Source organism: Lissotriton vulgaris, unplaced genomic scaffold (assembly GCF_964263255.1).
Source record: "Lissotriton vulgaris unplaced genomic scaffold, aLisVul1.2 SCAFFOLD_14972, whole genome shotgun sequence".
NCBI classification, from domain to species: Eukaryota; Metazoa; Chordata; class Amphibia; order Caudata; family Salamandridae; genus Lissotriton; species Lissotriton vulgaris.
This window is the reverse complement of record NW_028241118.1, coordinates 6,567-11,273: the sequence shown is the minus strand read 5'-3', so window position 1 is coordinate 11,273 and position 4,707 is coordinate 6,567. Positions and strand designations below refer to the sequence as shown.

Here is a 4,707-nt window from a genome sequence, read left to right as displayed (position 1 = left end):
TCCCACTGACAATGCAAGAGTCTCAGGCATTGCCGAGTACTACACCTCTCACGCTCAGGATCTGGGTATATCACTCTCACTCAATGGTAGCTCTGATTTGATGGTGAACTGGGACTTGCACTTGATCACGTTGCCAATGCTTGCTGTGCCACAGCAGCTGAACGTCCCACGTCCTCGTAGCTGGGGTTGGTACAGCTGCCTATGAGACCAGCTCTGATGTCCAGAGGCAAGCCTTTCTCCTCTGCAATGGTCCCCACCTCAGAAGTAGCGTAGGCTGGTGTGGCCCATTGATCTGAGGTTTTAGCTGGTTCAAGTCGATATTAGCTGATCCTACTCACATCCTTCATCATGTACTAGTTCTTTGGCAAATTCATCTGCTATAGCAGCAATCTCTCTCCTTCCGGTCTTGCCCGGGTATTTATTCAAGCAGTGATTGGAAGGGGAAGAGTGAAGTGGTTGCATCAATCTCAGCTGGTCAAGAAATAGACTGTACACCAGGACCGTGCTACTCCACAATGGCACCTGTGCCACCCTTCACAATCAGGATTCAGACCACCTTCATAATCACATCTTGGGAGAGGACCACCCAGACAGAGCACCAGTTTGCTTCATTCCTTTGACCTTTGGACATTTAAGCACCAAGGGAATTCGTGCCATAACATCAACAGCATCGGCTCCTCAACACTGATACAGATTCCCACCAAGCCACCACCATTTGGGGTGTGGGCGTCTGTGCCAATCATTAACACTGCTGGGAAGGCACAGTTTTCTAGAATGATCTGATGAATTATGCCAGATCCAGCTTTCCAGAAGCCCATGCCATACTTCAAACCAGGAGTTATAGACCTCCTGATTAATATCCTTAGTCCTGCGCAGATCTTTCTCCTCGCTGAGCTGCGCCTCAATCAGGTGATCACAGTGAATGGTGGAGGGCACATCCACCCGTGGTAGGCCACTGCTGATGAATTGGAGCTTGGCCATCTGTGCTGTGGCGTCCTGCATTGCCACGCAGTCCAGCCGCAAGTGTGTGTCCTCGCTCTATGCCCTGCTTCACTGGGTCATCAAGATGCCCATACACTATCTTCTCCGACAAGGTCAGTGGACGATCTAGCTGCCTCTATATATTGTCAATCTTCTTCTGCAGTTTCTCTCCACAGATATATTCGTTGGGCTCTAAGTGACTTACCTCCATGTTGTGCTCCTGGCAGACGGCAGCAGTGACATAGAATCCCCAGGGCTGAGGATTTACTGGAGGCAGTCAGCTGACACACAGTAGGACACTATTTTGTTCAATGACAAAGAGGAGGGTTGTCTTAAGGATCCTTCAGGAGCAGTAAAAAACAAACAAACCTTGACGAGTGCCTTCAACAGATTAGGTGCTGCGATTAGCATCGTAAGAGGTTAGTGCACTTTGAGATCGTCCTTCCCTGGGCAATAAATAAGGTTCTTAATGTGAGGTGCAAAATGCAAGGCAGCAGCGAAATTGCAATAGAATACCAGCGGCCAGGATGTAAAAATGCAGAGGGCGTGCAAGAGTGCAGAGTAGTGAACAAGGTAAGAGGAACAGTACCACAAAATTGCACAGGCTGAATGAAAAAGTTACTAGTGCCAAAGTGTAAAAAAAACAACAAGGTGACAGCAAGCCAGAATATTAAGGTGCGACTAGAGGAGGCAAGATGATATTGGAACAACCTCGCCGGACACGGGATTGAGTGGTACATCAATTTTAAAGTCCAACTTCCAAGTCAGTGGCATTATAGGCTGCAATGTCTTGAAGGAACTTGACGATTTAGACAAATGTCATGTATTCTCATGAAGCTCCAGGATCATTCTACCAATAGAAACAAACTCTGGTAGTACTTCTGGCATTAACGGAGGGATTCGTCATGAAAGGAATGACAAAATCAGGGCCAGCATTAGAGCTGGTGGCGCCCGGTGTGACAATGTTTCTTGGCGCCCCCAATGGCCACCTCCACCATGCATACCCTCTCTAACACCCTTTAACAGTGCCCCTCAATTCTCCATAACCGCTCTCTCTCTCATAAATTTCTTTTGTTTTAAAGAGCCACTCAGGGCCGGCTTTAGCACTGGTGGCGCCCTGTGCGACAATGTTTGTTGGCGCCCCCCCCCAACGAACACCTCCACCACAGATTCCCTGACTACCACCATTTGAAAGTGCCCCTCAAGTCTCCATAACCACTGTCTCTTGGATTCATTTCGTTTTACAGCGCCACTCATGCAAGTTTAAGATGTCAAAAAACTTTACATCACACACGCATTGCACAGAGACAATCAATCATCGCTGTGAAAATCAGTATATAGGAAATGATACATAAGACACAGGCCTACAAGGGGTAGGAGTCACATGTCGTCCCTACTGGTAGGCAGTATAGTTTAAGAGTCCTTGGACTGGAAAAGCACAAATTCAGAATTTTAAATTTAACACCGTTGTTAGGGGTTTTCTTTAATAAATAGAATTGATTTCTACCCAAATGTACGCCTTTTGCAATATTAAGACAACAAACGTCTGGGCAAAAAATATATAGCTCTAATATTGTCCTTGCTGTTTGCATGCAGCTTTTGCAGTTAATAGCTTGCTGCTCTACATTAAGATTTTAACTTATAAACTGCAAGTAAGAAAAGGATCTCTGACAAAACCGGTAAGCTCCTGACTCTCTCCAGGAATAACATTAATAACTGGAGTTGTCATTAGGTCTCGCCTGTCAATGCGCATGCACATTGAGCGGAGCGAGACTATAGGGGCTTAAACAGAAGCTTAACTAGACTGGCGATTTACTGGTGATTCGATGCAGTGCATGTGCGCTTTTAGCTCAATGCGCAAGCGCAATGAGTTAAAATGCGCGTGCACAGCTTCAAATCGCCAGTAAATCGCCATCTGTTCCCCAGCTTGGTGCCGCCAGCACCTCCCCTCTCTCTCCCCGCACACAGCCAGGCTCGCATTTCTCCTCCCCCTCCCCAGCCGCCAGCACCTCCCCTCTCTCTGCCTGCAGTTTCACGGCCGCCAGGCCGTGTCTCCCTTTATTTTACTTTTCTTGTTTATCATCCTACGGGAATTAGTAAATTCTTTTTGTTTCTTCTTTTGTGTCCGCCGGAATCTTCCCCTATGGCTGTTTACTTCACGTCTCCTGTTGCACGGAATGCGCCTGTCACCGAAACAGTGGGCTGCCATGTCAAGAATGTTAATATGTGAATTAAGGTGTCAGGCCAGGTGAACCGTTTAGCGTGACAAAACACAACTCGCTGGATCCGATTTCACCATGTTGGACGCCAATGTCTGTCTGTTTTATGGACAGCCTATGGCCCACCCCAGTGCATCCCGTACTATCGCTGCCGCTGAAGCAATTATTCACGCCTTTTCGTCAATGGTCAACATTTTAAAAAAAAATCCTATTGCATAGAAGCATTCTCAAATGTTTTTGTTTCCTTTTAAGCCCTCAGATATTAAGAGCTTGGACTGGACGCTCTGGTATGCATTGTAATCTGTAAACTGGTCGTTCTAGTTTATATTGTAATCCGAATGAACAATTTATTTAAAAACATTGTGGACGCATTTTCATCCTTCGGCTTTCAGAAACAAGAGCCAGTAATAAATTAGTTTATTCGAGTCTCAACCTATCCCCCCGCAGGAGTTTCCACTGAAACACAATAGAGAATACTTGAAGCGGTGCAAAAATAAAATGATGGTACAGTTATACAAGAACATGCCCGCACTGCAGAGTATCAACAGCCCATGTGTCACCCGTTAGTGTTTAGTATAGTTATTTCAGCAAAAATATGAGCATTGCAATGTCGTCACCAGTACTCGAATACGATCTGTTATTATTTTACGTTGCTCCAAAAGATTGCTGCGAGTCACCACACTTTAGTACAGAAACCAAGCGCCTATCACCATTTATTCAGACAAATCGGGAAGAAAGGAAATATCGAGTGAGTTGTGTGGCCACTGAAATACTAAAACAACTGACATCCAAGTTTTAAATGGGTTTGTTTTGAGAGATAAAGCCACCTTCTGTTGCCCTCTTAATTCCCGTTTGTGTTTTGCATTTTAGTACCTTCATTAAGACCAGCTATATGCTGACCCAGCGTCCCTTTTTTTTTTCAGTACAGGACTATGGGCACAAACACCCCCGAACAGGCCGGGAAAACAAAAGTGACAAAATGCTTCCCGATTCAGTGGAAGCTGCGGATGGGAGGCTTTGTGAGATCTTCATCCGAGGCCAGATGTTTTCACAGGGTCGCACCATTGTGAAGCCGAGCGGCTTTGAGGGGCCCACAACACATCCCTGGAGAGTTCGCAGACTACATTAAACGGCTCGCATTAGCATGTTAAAAGGGCTCGATTGGTTCTCGTGGGTCCCATTTTTGGCAGCCGGTCCCGCGTGTGGGCGGTTTCCCATACAAATGGTGATGCACGGGAATGTCTCCTCTGTTTGATTACCTCTCAGAGCAACGCCCCTGTTGTTTTATGTGTCACTTGGTAAATGGAATAGAAACATATCAAATATTTGTAAATTGACTGGGTATATCCAGATGCCGGCCCTGCCTTTTGAAAAAAAAAATGAGTTTTCACTGTGGTCTTGTTTCCCTATTGAGTTACAAGCTTACTTCTATGGGGTTTGAAAATCAACTCTTGTTCTGCTTTGGCATTTTACTGGATATGTAAACGACAACCCCTCTTGATGTCTG

At 45.9% G+C, this 4,707-nt stretch overlaps 1 pseudogene; it reads right to left on the bottom strand.

Moving 5' to 3' along the window:
• Positions 1-22: 22 nt before the first annotated feature.
• LOC147672108 (aconitate hydratase, mitochondrial pseudogene) lies at positions 23-1,248 on the bottom strand (annotated as a pseudogene).
• Positions 1,249-4,707: the final 3,459 nt, after the last annotated feature.